This window comes from Nicotiana attenuata, unplaced genomic scaffold (assembly GCF_001879085.1).
Source record: "Nicotiana attenuata strain UT unplaced genomic scaffold, NIATTr2, whole genome shotgun sequence".
NCBI classification, from domain to species: domain Eukaryota; kingdom Viridiplantae; phylum Streptophyta; class Magnoliopsida; order Solanales; family Solanaceae; genus Nicotiana; species Nicotiana attenuata.
Window position 1 is genome coordinate 88,302 of NW_017673240.1, and position 15,711 is coordinate 104,012.

Here is a 15,711-nt window from a genome sequence, read left to right on the forward strand (position 1 = left end):
ATGCATGACACATCACTGAAACCAGCGTAAAAGGGACTGTACAAGAAAGAAAAGAAAGGCAAAAATAAAAACTATCAAGAATGAAACGGAGGGAAATTGCATTTCATTAATATTTAAGATAACAAGGTTTAACTCATCCAAACGGACGGATCATAGCATCCGAATTATAACCTTGGAAATAGTCCAGATTAAACTGAAAGGAAATCAAAACTAACTACCAAGACTCCCTCCAGGTAGGAAGGGGAGTTGCTTCCCAATTGTTAAGCTTTGCCTGGGGCCCCACGAACTGATCATCTGCCTTGCTTGGACCTTCTCCGGCCTCCAATACATTCACCTCATAAAACAGCTTTTCAAACCTCTCAATCAGCTCCTTGTGGGGATCAACCACACCACTGGGCATTGCTGTTGCTAGGCGCTTCTTAGTACCAGGCCTGACAAAGGAACAGGAAAGGCGGGGGATAGGTTTTGGAAGGGTCCATGCTTTCTTTTTCATCTTTCTAGCTCGCCTTATGTCTGCAGCAGTGGGCTTGAAACTGAAACCAAAAGTATCTAGGTTTGCAGGAAGGGATACGGGCTGTACGATGCCTTGTAAAGAAGCACCCAAGCCTTTTCCAGGTACAAATCCGTTCTTCAGCATTTCCGACGCAACCATGACGGATGCAGCAGCTACCTTTGGCACAGGAATACACTTCCCTTCCGGGATCTTCTCAACCGATACCGTATCAAAGACTTGATAAACCCATGGGCCTTTGTCATCCTCAGCTTCTATGAAAGGCACAATGGCATCACCCAGAGTACACGAACTATCTTCCCCATGCACCACAATCTCTTGCCTGTCCCACTCGAATTTAACCATCTGGTTCAAGGTAGATGGCACTGCCTTTGCTGCATGGATCCAGGGTCGGCCTAACAAGAGATTGTAAGAAACAGCCACGTCGAGCACCTGGAACTCCATAGTGAATTCAACCGGACCTATTGTCAATTCCAACACTATATCCCCAACTGTGTCCTTGCCTCATCCATCAAATCCTCGCACGCAAATACTATTCTTGTGGATTCTCTCACTGTCCACCTTTAACTTTTTCAGGGTGGAGAGAGGGCAAATGTTTGCACTGGACCCGTTATCAACTAGCACCCGGGTGACCACAGAGTCTTCACATTTCACCGTGAGGTAGAGTGCTCTATTATGCTCAGTGCCTTCCAAAGGCAGCTCATCATCAGAAAACGTAACCCTGTTGACCTCGAAAATCTTGTTTGCTATTTTCTCTAAGTGGTTCACAGAAATCTTATCAGGAACATGGGCCTCATTCAAAATTTTCATCAATGCCTGGCGGTGCTCATCTGAGTGGATCAGTAATGATAGCAAAGAGATTTGTGCCGGGGTCTTTCTCAACTGTTCTACAATGGAATAATCTTGTGCCTTCATCTTCTTCAAGAATTCTTCTGCCTCTTCTTCAGTTACAGCTTTCTTTACTGATACTGGATTATCTTTGGTGAGTTTAGCCTTTCTCAGCTCGTCAGGAGCAAAGCATCTTCCTGAGCGAGTCAGTCCATGGGTTTCACAAACTTCTTCCTTAACTTCCTTTCCCTGATACATCACTGTCACTCGGCCGTAATTCCATGGGACGGCCTTTTCACTGATTACTGGTAGCTGAGTCACTGGCTTGATGACAACCGGCTCTGTGCGAGCCCCTTTCACAATCACAACGGGCTTGACAGCTGCCCCCGACACTACCACTTTAGCTGGTTCTTGTTTTTCTGCAACACTGCTCAAGAGCTCTTTCTTCATCACTACAACTGGTTTGCTAACTGTTTCTCCTACCTTGATCAATGCTCTCCCCTTTGTTAGTTTCTCATTTGATCTATCCTCACTAGCCCTGATCATCATTACGGTTTGTGACGGCTTCTTATGTTCTCCCTTTTGGACTAGCTCAATCATATGGGTCTCGTGATGAGTTGGTAATGGATTTTGGGTGATGTTAGGCGTTTCTGGGGCTTGCACTTCAATTCGGCGGGTGTCAATGAGCTCCTGGATGGCCGTTTTCAAGTGCCAACATTTTTCTGTGTCATGTCCCGGCGCACCTGAGCAATACTCACAACTTACAGAGTGGTCTAGGTTCCTTGGGGGACGATTTGGCAATTTGGGTTCAATCGGACTCAGCATGCCTAACTGTCTCAATCTGTCGTACAAGCTAGTGTAAGATTCACCCAAGGGAGTGAAAGTCTTCTTCTTTTGCAGCCTATCATTCTTAAATGCAGGGTTAGGTCGAAAACCGGTTCCAGCGGGATTTCTGTTGGTTCTTGGGGGTGGGTAGGTGTTTTGAGCTGAGTAAGTATTTTGTGGGGTGGGTGCGCGCCATTGTGCATGGGTAGGAGGTTGGGGGTATGTCTGGGCATGGTGGACGGAGAAATTAGGGACAGGAGGTGGGTAATAGTGTTGCGGTGGCCATAGTGGGGTGTGGTGGGTAGGTTTGGGGGTGAGGGCGAGGTTGGTGATAATATGGTGATGGACCTCTGGACCAAGCTCTCGATTCCACTACTGCAACCTCTTCTTTCTTCTTCTTTCCCAATACTCCTCCAGTGCCGCTCTGAATGGCCTGAGTAGTTGCTTTGATTGCTAAATAGCTCATAATCTTGTTAGACTTGAGACCCTCTTCCACCATACTTCCCATTTTCACGACCTCGTTGAAAGTTTTTCCCACTACTGACACCAGATGACCATAATAGGTTGGCTCCAAAGCCTGTAGGAAATAATCAACCATCTCGTTCTCTTTCATTGGAGGATCGACTCTTGCCGCCTGCTCTCTCCACCGAAAACCATACTCTCTGAAGCTTTCTCCGAGCTTCTTCTCAATTTTAGTTAGTGACAGACGGTCCGGGACAATTTCGAGATTGTACTGAAAATGACATGCAAATGCTTGGGCCAGGTCGTCCCGAGTGTACCATCGAGCATAATCCTGTCGTATGTACCACTCCAAAGCTGCTCCACTTAGACTTTGACTAAAGTAAGCCATCAATAACTCGTCCCTTCCTCCAGCTCCTCTCATCTTGCTGCAGAACCCCCTTAAGTGGGCCACCGGATCACCATGGCCATCATATAGGTCAAACTTGGGTAGCTTGAATCCTCCTGGCAACTGGACATCAGGAAACAGGCACAGATCCTTGTAGGCTACACTCACTTATCCTCCGAGCCCCTGCATATTTCTGAATGACTGCTCTAAGCTCTTGACCTTTCGTATCATTTGCTCTTGCTTAGGGTTTTTGGGAGGCTTTTCTTCTTCAGCTGAGAGATCAAGGCGAGGAGTGTAAGGGCATGGCTCTGGTGGTTTGAAAGTGGCTTCGGGTGGGTAATACTGGTTATCATGGGTTTGGAACAAAGGTTCGCTAGAAGACCTGTGTAGTGCGACAGGTGGGGGAGCCACGAACACAGGAGTAGTTGGTGGTGGAGGGCATGGAATTTTCTTGGGTAGTGGAGGTGGTGGTGTTTGAGAGGTGGTTCTGTAGTACTGTTGGTAAGTAGGGAAAGCAGGAGATGAGTTCACTGTGGGAGGATCTTGAGGCTGAGCTAGTGGTGGGAGGTAGGTGGGGTTAGCAGGATAGGCTGGTGGTGGATGTCCCTTCGACCAGGCCTGGTACATCTCGGCCATTTGTTGCTTCAGTTTATACATCTCCTCCTTCATTGCATTAACGTCCACTACTTCCTCCTCCCTAGATGGGTCGACAATGCTTGCTTCCAATTCCTGGTTGACCATGTTTGACTTATCCTTAGAGCGGGTGTTGTAGGGATGGGTTGCCAGAATGCCAGTCAACTTAACCACTTGCCTGGACTCATCAACAACAACTTTGTTAGCGGTTAGGGCATTAACAGATAGATAATCGCACATTGAGGAGTAAATGCACCTAAGCAGTTAACCATTTCTATTATGCCTTTGCTTGGTTGCATGCGTCATCCCGGCTTTCCGTTTTCTTTATTTGCCAATTGCAAACATTTCTCTTCTCTTTTCTCTCTTTTTTTTCTTCTTTTCTTCTTTTCACTTTTACCTTTGTCTTCTCTTGTTCCTATTCGCTCTTTTCCTCAAAATTGTTTTTCCGCTCTTTTCTTTCCTTTGCTCCCTTTTTATTTTCTCTTGTTTGCTTTTGTTTGTTTCCTATTTTCTTTTGTTTTTCTTTCCCTCTTTTGTTTTTCTCTCCTTTCTTGTTTTTCACCTCTTTCCATTCATTCTTTTCTTGTTTTTCCCTTTTCATTTAGTTACGGTCGAATCCTATGGAGATTGCCTACGTATAACGACCCCGCGTGAATCAGACCGAGCGTAGTTCTTGAAAATTAAATGTGAAAATAGAGAGATAATTTTTGGGATTTTCATTAATAAACGCCGATTACAAGAGATACTATACTATTTGTTTTTCTCAGAGGGGGAAAATTACAAAACAGACTTAAAAACAAAATACAGACTCGATGACTAGGAATACATCAAAGCTTCAAATCCTGGGGACCACGGGGCATCACTCGGCATCGCCGCGGGCCTGCGCAAGACTGAGAAGGTTTCAATGTCAACTGTAGGCTATTTAAAGAAAGCTAGCCATGTAATGACTTATTTTGACTTTAAAAAAAGAAGAGTGGCTATTTTTCAATAATATTTATTTTGAGAAAACAAAGACTCGGTTTTGCAAATACGGCCTTTCAGCACTTCCGAAAGGAAGATTTTAAGGCTGTGCCCGCAAACCATTTAAAAATGACTCAGGGTGGCTGCTCTTGCAAAAACAGCCTTCCGGCGCCCTTTTGGGGACATTTGGCTTATTTTAAACAAGAATGGCGGCACCCGACTTATTTTGACAAAAAGTTAAAGTCTTGGTATTTTTGGCTATTTTTTGAAAAAGGGTGGTTGGACCCGATGGGGGTTGCCTACGTATCTCACATCCGGTGAGAATCAAACCATCGTAGTTCGGTCGATTTTCCAAAATCAAAACTATTTTGAACAACAATTTCCTTTCTATTTTTTTTTCCATTTTTCAAAAATCCGGCAGCATTTCTGTACTATTTGGGCACTTGGTTTTTCACAACAAATGGTTACCCTCACTTAGTCCTAACACTGCTTATTTTCATAATTCACTCATTTAGACAAGCCGGTCAACATGCAAGGCCGAGCAAATAAATGCGCAAGTAGCACGTATGATGCATCAGGATGGTCAACTTATTTCAGGTCACCTGTCCTAGACGGACCCAACCCCTGTGTTGAGTCCCCAAAGTCAAATGCACATGATGCAAACAAGCGTCCTACTAGGGATCCGGCATGCGTTTTTGTTCTTCTAGGTTTAACCCTAGGTTTATTGGTCTAGACCTGGCTTACCCGAGCGGACAACTCGAGCCGAGGGGGAGGCAGCGTATCGGGGATATAGAAGCTCCGCCGGCTTTGCAACTTATCCAAACCTCGTTCTAAATGGGAAAAGACTCTAAACAGAAGAGAAGCTACACGAAGTGCACCCTTCTCCATGATGTAGAAGACTCAGAAAGAGGAAGGGGTTCGCGACAGTTTATATACAATTCAACAAATATCAAAGCGGTAAAAAATTTAGCACATAGCATGGAACATGTAGAAAAATCAGATAAAGCCAAATATAACAATTTAACTGAGCTCGAATTCTTGAACCCTGAACCGAAATTCTGGGTTCTTGTCCCCAGCAGAGTCGCCAGAGCTGTCACACCTCCTTTTTCGCTTACTACACCCCGTGAAGGGTATAATAAAAGGAGTTTTTTCAATTAAAGGATAATCGAAACGGGATTCATTTTATTAAAGATTCAGAGTCGCCACTTGAGAGATTTATGGTGTCCCAAGTCACCGGTTTGAATCCCGAATCGAGGAAAAGGTTTGACTCTGTTTAACAGTCGCGAACCAGAAATCCGGGTAAGGAATTCTGTTAACCCGGGAGAAAGTGTTAGGCATTCCCGAGTTCCGTGGTTCTAGCACGGTCGCTCAACTATCATATTCGGCATAATTATCTGATTTTAGTACATGTTCAAACCTATGTGCATTTTTAGAATTATTTAACCGCTTTTAATTAAAATTTTTAAGAAAGTGAACGTCGTTTAAAAACGTGTCTTTGGATCACGTCACATGAAATGCACCCGGATCCTCGAAACATTTTTATTCAACGTTTTGGGATTTGGATTTGGGTCACATGAAATGCACACCCGAGTTTAGGAAGGTAAGATTATTAAAGAGCGTGCCTAAAGCGACTAACGTGTTATTAACTTTGCGGGAGGCCATGAAAATTTGCTAAATGGCACGTCCCGAATCCTAAATATTTTGGTATATGCATTTAATGAGGGCCCCGCAGTTTGTGCATTTGTTTGGCGAGGCTCGTCTCATTTATTATTTAAAAGGCAAACCTAAAGCAACTACAATTTTCTACTTAATATTGTCTCTAAAAGGGCCCTGGTTGATTAGTATTGTGACATTCGACCTCAAGTTCAAGTCCGGATTCAAAAAGGGAGGAACCTCTTAGTTTGAACCCGCTACCTAACTCGAAAGTCCAAAATTACATTATGTTAAACCATGGATTGAAACCCCCAAGCCAAACTCGAATTAATGGACCAAACGGGCATGACTACGACCAGTCGCCGCAAACAGGCCCGGATGTCAGCTCCTAGAAAGGGAATTATTTGGGCTTGGTGTAAACAGAAAACAGGCCCAGGCGGGCTGTAATGCTTCAAACCACCATCAAACCAGCACCATGATAACAATGAAATGCAATTAGAGGAATTAATAATCTGAGCAGAATGTAATGTCAATTAGACAGGGATTATCGTTAATGGGTTAACTAAAGTAATTAACACAAAAATGGTGATGCCTATCGATTTGAACCCACAGCGTGCCATATATCAGCCATAGTCCAACTCTAAACCAATTATGAAATTTAACAGAACTGAGCCTTTGAACAATTTACCAATTAACAAGACTTATGAGCCATTTTCAAAGTGATTGTAGCATTTTTTGAGACAACTACACCTTAACTGCTTTTGATTCATGATTTGAATTAGCATGACAATATGAACATCAGTCCCAAACTTAACCCAAAACTAACATTACTAAACGCATGATTTATTACTAAACGTTTATCCTGCTTAGATTAAACATGGACGGGGCCTACGTGTTGCTTTTCTATCCAGTTTCCAGTTATTAAAACAAACGAGGATCATAAATCCCAAAATCCTTTTCCTGTTTCAACTATCTTCTGATTTCAAAACTACATTTACTCAAAGCGAAACTAATTTACCATATGGCTAATAAATACTCGCTAGTTTGACAGTCTCTCAGTCAGTCCAGTTATACAAATTACAACAAATTTTAGAGAACTAAAAAAATACAAATTAAGAGTGTACTCAAACAAATACAGGCCAACTATTGTTTATTCAACTATGACGATTCAAACACATCTCCCAGGAAACAAATGGATGAGTATTTCATTTCATCATTTCTTTTCACAGCTTCATCAAAACATGATTCGAGTTTGTACTTGGATATGGAATCAAAATGAGGAGAAGGAAAGGTCAGCTACAGCAGTACAAACAGACGCAAGGTTTTAGCAAGTGTTATCCAGCAACAACACAGTAATAGGATCGATTGGAAAGCAGAAATAATATTGCTGTAACCCAGGAAGAAGGATAAACGAAAGGCAACCAGTAGACAAACAAATACACTCAATTTAGGCTCAATCCCTCTCAAAATTAAATCATGAACCTCCAGAAAGTTTCAACAATCAAATCCTTAGGCCTAATGATGCCAAATCAGTTGATGAACTTTGAAATTGACCTAGACTTACAATAGAACAGTATTTTTTTGGTTTTTCTATAGCTTTTTTGTGTATTTTTTGGAGATTTTCTAAGAGGAAGAAGAGATTTCCAGAATTTCAGCCCTAGCTTTTGAATCTGGAATTCAAATTTAAGCTTCTAGAACTACAGACTATTTTTGGGGGGAATTTTGGGGTTCAAAACTTGTGACTTAAGGCACTAAAGGCTATCTTATATAGGCAAGAATAGGGGCAGAAAGTTCTGGAACTCATTCCTCATTTTCCCCCCTTTTTTATTTCAGAAATTAGTCATTAATCCCTTACTTCCTGTCTTGCTACCCAAGTTATACCCCTAAGTTATAAAAATTCTAATTTGAAACTCATCTAGAATGTTCTAGAGCTTCCAATTCAGTTGTTTGAAAGATTTCATGCTCTTGAACTACCCCAATTACCCTTAGCTTATTCTGAAATTACCAAATGACCACCAACTGACCCAGCCCCTTTAGTTCAGTTAAAATCTAACTATAGTTAAACACTAAGTTGTTCAGCTACACCCAATCAACTAACTAATCCTAACAATTATTCAAAGATCAGCACTGAACTTCAAAGAATAATCAAAATCATATATGAAGGGAACTTAAACAGAACAAACATTAGAGAGAACAAAACAGTGAAACGTAAACATGATTAACCCTTAAACCAAATCAGAAAAAATGAAAATTAAACTAATTATGGGAACAATCAAAACAGGATCAGCCATGTACAAGTACTAATCTACCACCAAGTTATGAATTAAAAACTAATCTATTAAGAATTAAAACTACCATTAAAACAGAGTTAGCCTATCGAGGGAAAATCTGAGAACACGATTTATTTAATAATCTAGAGAACATATAATAATGACAAAGTAAAGAAAAGAAACACTGAAAACATACCCTAATTAAGAAACAAAATCTCAAAGAACAAAAAGAAAACAAATAATTCGAGAAGAGGAGAGCAAAAATAGAGAAAGAAAGAAAAATTTGAGAGAAGATAATAATAGAAAAGAAAAGACAATACCTATTGAACACCGGACAGAAATCAACGAGGACCTTTGATTTTACCACGTTCTGATTCAATATGAGGCTATCCACGTGCTTTTAACACGTAAATAACCTCAAAACGAACCCAAAACCTCAACGACCACTTCAAACTGGAAATTGCGGATTTCTAGGGTTAAACTAAATTCAAGATTCGAGGAGTTTCCAAGTTGTTCGAAGGAAAATAAGGGTAGATTTGTGATGGGGAGGTCGAGGTGAGCTTGTGGTGTGATTTTGGAGTTGAAAGGTGCCGGCGCCGCCGTGTGCGGCGGAGATGGGGGTTAGGGTTTTGCAGATTTGGGGCGTTTGGTTGGGTTTTGAAGGAAGACAAAGATGGATATGGGACGAGGAGATGGCGGAGATGACATGGTGAAAATTTGGGACGATTTGGACGTTGGCCGCCGCCGTGGGCGATTTCCGGCAGCAGCGCTAGGGCGGAGCCGGCGGAGGCGGATGAGTACGAGGAAGAAAGAAATGTTTTTAGGGTTTCTGGATTTTCGGACAATTTTATCAATTATGTCAAATGAATTTGGACCATTAGATTGTGGGCAATTGACGGCTTGGATTGATTTTGTATTAACTAGCTCAACGACGTAGTATCGTTCTCATACTACGTCGTTTTATTGGTCATCAGGGCAGGGTCATGGATCTGGACCGGATTTAGGCTTAATTGAATGGGTTTTGCATGGGTTTGGGGGAATTATTTGGGCTGGGAATTAAATTGGCCCAAATTTCCTTTTCTCTTCATTTTTAAAATTGTTTTCTCTTTTCTTTTATTTATTTTTCTGATTTTTTGAAATGCTAAATCAAAACTCAAAAATCAAATTGACACTAAAAAATTATATTTTCTACTTTCCAAGTACCCTAATTTCTAATTAAACACAAATTAAAACTAAAAAATGCAAAAAGACCATTTTTGTTATTTTCTTTATTTTTTCCCTTAACTACTAATTAATCCTAAAATATGAAATTAAATCCTAAACAAATGTCAAGTGTATTTTTATATTTTTTATATGAATTAAAATGCACAAATAAAATGCAAACAATTAACATAAAATGTCAGAAAATTGCAAAATAATGAAAGAAATCATTTTGTTTGAATTTTTGGGAATAATTCATATAGGGCAAAAATCATGTGCTCACAAGAATGAGATTGTGTTCATATGTCGATGGCACTACCTTCATCTTGGGAAACCACGGTCTACCCAGGATAATATTGTAGCCCATATCACCATGCACCACCTTGAAAAGGGTCGTCTTCAACACCCCTTCGGAATTCGTGGGCAACAGAATCTCTTCTCGGGTTGTCACACTTGCTTGGTTGAACCCGGCAAGAAGTTTTGTGGCCAGAATAATGCTTCCGGTGAGCTTGTCTTGCTCTAATACCCTCCATTGTATGGTGTTGTCTGAACTTCCTCGATCCACCATAACACGTTTAATTTTAAAATCTAAGACATTTAAAGAAATTACCAACACATTGTTGTGCGGTAGCAGAAATCCATCTAAGTCTTCCTCAGTGAAAGTAATATCGTCTTCAGCGACTTCCCAGAGTCTCTTGTTGTATGTTACTAACACCTTCGTCTTTTCTTCTACCGAGAATGTAACCCTATTAATCTTGTTCCCTCGAAAATCATGTTGACCGTCAGGCACGGGAGATCTTCTTCTGCTTTTGAAGGCTCTGCATTATCACGGTTTTGACTGTACTTATTTTTAGCCCGGTCACTTAAAAATTCCCTGAGATGGACGTCTTTCCGCAATGTCACCACCTCTTCATGTAGATGCCGACAGTCCCCAGTCCGATGAACGTTTGTCCCGTGGTATTCGCACCACGAGTTAGGATCCCTTTGGCTGGGACCGCATCTCATTTGCTTCGGTAACTGTGCTTCTTTAATGTTCCTCATGGCCAACACCAGCTCTATCACAATGACATTGAAGTTGTATTCGGAAAGCCTAGGGTAGGAAGAATATCAAAAACCTAACGTTTTCTTGTCCTATAACGACCTGTTATTTCGGCCACAATCAATTCTCCTATCGGTAGCGAATCTATACGCCGATCGGAAACCTATGCTGCGTCCTTCGCCCCGTTCACAGGGAAAAAACCAACTCCTTAAAGACTGTCGATCCGTGTCGAAATCATCTTTCTATTTCTCCTTATTCTTCTCCCGGTCCCAACCCTTGACCGACGCTGGGAAATCGAGTTGGTCATTTTCAATTCTTATCTTCGATTCGTACTAGTTGTGAACATCCACCCAAGTTGTTTCCTGGAACTCAAGCAAACTTTCTTTAAACTTTCGGGAAGCATCAGAGCTTCTCAGATTCAGACCTTCTGGTGAATGATTAAGCCGCCATTCATCCGGTAGCAACATCCTTTCCTTCTGGAATCTGGTGACAAACTCCCGCAGCAACTCGGACTCTCCTTGTGAAATCCTGAATGTATCGTCTTTTCGGGCATGTGCCTTTCTGGCCCCAGCATGGGCCTTAATGTAAGAGTCCACGAGCATCTCAAAGGAGTCTATGGAATGCTCGGGCAAAAGCTAATACCAGCTCAGGGTTCCTTTCGTAAGAGTCTCCCCGAATTTCTTCAGCAAAACTGAATCAATCTCGTGGGGAGATAAATCGTTCCCCTCCACCGCTGTTGTATAGGTTGTGATATGCTCTTGAAGATTTGAAGTCCCATCATACTTCGGCACATATGGAATTTCAAACCGCTTTTGGATCAATTCTGGTGCCGCGCCTGGATTGTACAACATTTCTGTGTACTTCTTTGAGTCCGGCTATTTCAGCACCGGTGGTGCACCCGGAATTTGATCCATTTGGGCGTTTACTTCCCTCACAAACCACATGAGTTCGACTTTAAAGGGACCACTCTCATTTTTGTGACTAGATCCGCTCCCCCCGGCCCCATCAAAGCCAACCTCGCCCCTCGGGGTATTGTTATCGACCCTCTGTGTTGTTTGACTTGCCGGAGCTCCGAGAAGAACTAGACCTCGTCCATTCGCGTTGTTGGAATCACCCGACAATGCCTGTTTCAGCTCCGTCAAGACCTTATCATGTCATGTGAGATGGCCTATAATGGCTGATAAGTGGGGATTTTGACTATTTATTAGCGCCTTTTAGCTTTCGTTTTAGTCCAAAAGCGTTTAATTGTATTCTTAAAAACTGATGAAATATGCTTAATTGCAAGAGTATGGGAAAATGAGCCACTAAGACGAAATCCAACTCAAGAAGGAGTGATCCAAACTCAAGGACAAAATTAGGCATAGAAGCTCAAGTGTGGACCGCAGATTTCCATCTGCGGCCACAGAATGTGAAGGAAAGTTTATCAGAGACCAAGTGCAAAGTGCGGTCCGCACATGAAATGTGCGGCCTCAAAAGCTAAACAAGAGCTGAAGTTCAGAGAGTTCTCATTTCAAGCTTACAGGAAGTACGGACCGCACAATTATTGTGCGGCCGCACCCGAAAATGTGCGGTCCGCAGAAGAGCCCTGTGCTGCCACACCCAGAAATATGCGGACCGCGGAATATGAGATATGCGGCTGCGTCTCAAAATATTGCAGCCGTAGATTCAAATCCTATCAAGACTGAAGCAAAGTGCGGACCGCACATGGAATTGTGTGGCCGCAGAACCTCCGAAAAGGTATTTTTGTCCGAAAATTCCAGTTTGCATAAATAGAATAGTTTCACAAAATTAGGTCAAATTTTGAATATTCAAAGTGTTGTAGCTGTTTTTCTTTGCTTCTTTAGGCAAATTTAGCTTATTTTCGTGATTTAACATTGGATTTTTATCTTTTAATCTTTCGATATGAGTTTTATTATCTTTTCTTCTTTGTTTCCTTCTATACCCATTATGAGTAGCTAGATTCTCATTAGGGTTGTGACCTAACCCTAGAATGTAAACCTAATGGGTGTTTGATTTATGACTTGTTTATGGTTGGGTGTTTATTATTTAGCCTTGTTCTTGCTTTTAATTGTAGAATTAATGGTTGCAAGCATTAGTTCATGCCTATTTGACTTGGTCTCTACTTGAGAAAGAGAGACTTAGTCTAGGAAAACTTGGTAACAAGAAACTAGACAAAATCAAGAGATTAATAGTCCCAATTAAAGCGTTGAACCTAGAGATAGTAAAACCCGGCTTGAGAGTTTTATCAATTGTTTTGTTCAATACCCATTTGGACTTGAGAAAGCCAAATTTGACAAAATCACTCTCTTACCGAGAGGTATTGAGTGGGTACTTGAGTGTTGATAGCTATAATACACCCCGACAACCAAAACAAGCTTTAATGTTTACAACCTGTTAGGCAAACACCTAGGTGAAGGTCATAGCCCTAGGCCGTTTACATTATTTGAAAACACCAACAAAAATAGTTTCTTAGTTTCAATTATTTATCTTGCAATCTTAGTTTAAACTAGACCTAGAATCAACCAATTTTGCGGAATTCGACCCCGACTCTCTGTTGGGTATTACTTTTGCATTGACCGTTTCATAACATCAAATAGAGGTGTGACTTGGACGAGATCAATTTTTGGCGCCGTTGTCGGGGAGCAAAAAACGGATTTAGCTATATATTTGGTTTTGTGTGTGAATTGTCTTATTTTCCTCCTGTGTTACTAATCTTTTTTGTGAAATAATTGTAGATTAAACAATGGCTCTCAACATTGATCCACTCGCAAACAAGCCTATGGGGGATGTGGACCTTGAGGACGACCAAGTTGAAGAGGTTCCTCTTGAACCTCAAGCAAATAGAAGAGGCTGGCAGCCTCAAGACAACGTCTCTGTTCCACCCCCACCTCCACCAGGAATGGCTCCACACCGGGTATTGTCGAATGAAGGGTATGCATGTGTCATAGTCCCGCCCCGCAACAGGGCGGGCAATTTTCAAATCACGAATGTAATGCTCACATTGCTAGAGCAACGGGGATTCTTCATCGAGGCTCCGAGTCAAAATGCATACAAACACTTGAAGGGGTTTGTGGACACTTGTTGGGGAAGTAAACAGACAAACATCTCCGAGGATGCTTTAAGGTTGAGGCTATTTCCTTTCTCTCTACGGGGGAAAGCCTTGGATTTGTTAGAGAGATTGCCAAACCATTCCATCCATACATGGGATGAATTGGCAGAGAAATTTATTTCTAAGTTCTTTTCTCCCGGGCATATGGCTACTCTTAGAGATGAGATTCTAGCATTCAAACAAGAACCCAATGAGTTGTTACATGAAATATGGGAGAGGTACCGAACCATGGTGAAAGAGTGCCCAAACAATGACATGACGGAGGCTATGATTCAACAAACTTTCTATAGGGGGGTCAATACTACTAATCAATGCGTGGTCAACCAACATGTCGGTGGAAATTTCATGACAACGTCGTATGCGGAAGCTTGTGAGATTTTAGATGAAATGGTGGATACTTCATCGGCAAGGAAAGTAGAGAAAATGTTCCTCAAGGTGATCCAAATGTGATTCACCTACATAAAGAACTGCATGATCATGGGAAAGCCATTGTCGAGTTGACCACCACAATGAATCAATTAGCCAAGGCTCAACTTCAACAAGTGCAAGGTCCTAAGCAAGTCAATGCAATAGAGGGAGTTAGTATGATGGTAAACAAGAGAAGGGAAAAAGGTCCACAAGTGCAAAACCATGTGGAGATTTATATGCAAGAAGATAGTGGGTTTGATCAAGATGAATCTTACAATGAACAAGAGGAGGAAGTGCAATACGTGAACAACTTTCAAGGGCAAACAAACAACTCTCGAAGCTCGAATCAACAACAATGGCAACCTCAAGGTAATCAATATAATTGGAACTCGAACAACCAAGGCAATTGGAATGGTAACAACAATCAAGGAAATTGTACTGGTCAAAATAACCAAGGCTATTGGAGTGGCAACAACCAAGGATATTGGGGAGGCAACAACCAAGGGGGATGAAAAAATAACCAAGGCAATCGGGGGTCGGGCTTTCAAAGGCCCCTGATGTATCAACAACCGAACAACCCCCTCCTTATCCTTCCCATGGTCCAAGTTCTTCCAACAATGAGATGGGACGAATTGAGAATATGTTCAAACAAATGATAGAGAAGAATGCCGACACCGATGCCCAACTAGACTCACACAACACATCAATTCGCAACTTAGAATTTCAACTAGGGCAAATCTCTCAAGCTTTAAACACTCGTCCTAAGGGGAAACGACCAAGAGACACGGTGGTGAACCCAAAGGGTGGGAACATCACGGGACACGCCATGGCCAGTACTACAAGGAGTGGAAAAGGTGGGAATACACCCACCTCAAGTCAAAGGAAACTTGTGGATGATGAGCAAATGGTACAAGAAGATGAGATCCCGAATAATGAGGTGCAAGCAAATGAAGAAGTACGGATTGATATTGATGACACTGTGGAGGAGACTGAAGAGGAAGCGAACCTGTCTAGGGAGCACATTGTTGACATACCGGTATCGGTAGTGCAAAAGGATAAGGCACCAATGCCTAGGCCTCCTTCTCCATATCCTCAAAGGCTTGCCAAACAAAATGGCGAGAATCAATTTAAAAAGTTCATAGACATAATGAAGAGTCTATCTATCAATGTGCCATTGGTTGAAGCTTTGGACAAAATGCCCAGTGATGCAAAGTTTATGAAGGACTTGGTAACAAAGAAGCGGTCGATGAATGTGAAACTATTAAGATGACTCACCAAGTGAGTGCAATTGTGCATTCAATGGCTCCTAAATTGGAAGATCCTGACGCTTTCACTATTCCTTATACCATTAGAAGTGCTGAATTTGCTAAAGCCATTTGTGATCTTGGGGCAAGTATTAATTTGATGCCCTATTCGGTTTTTAAGACT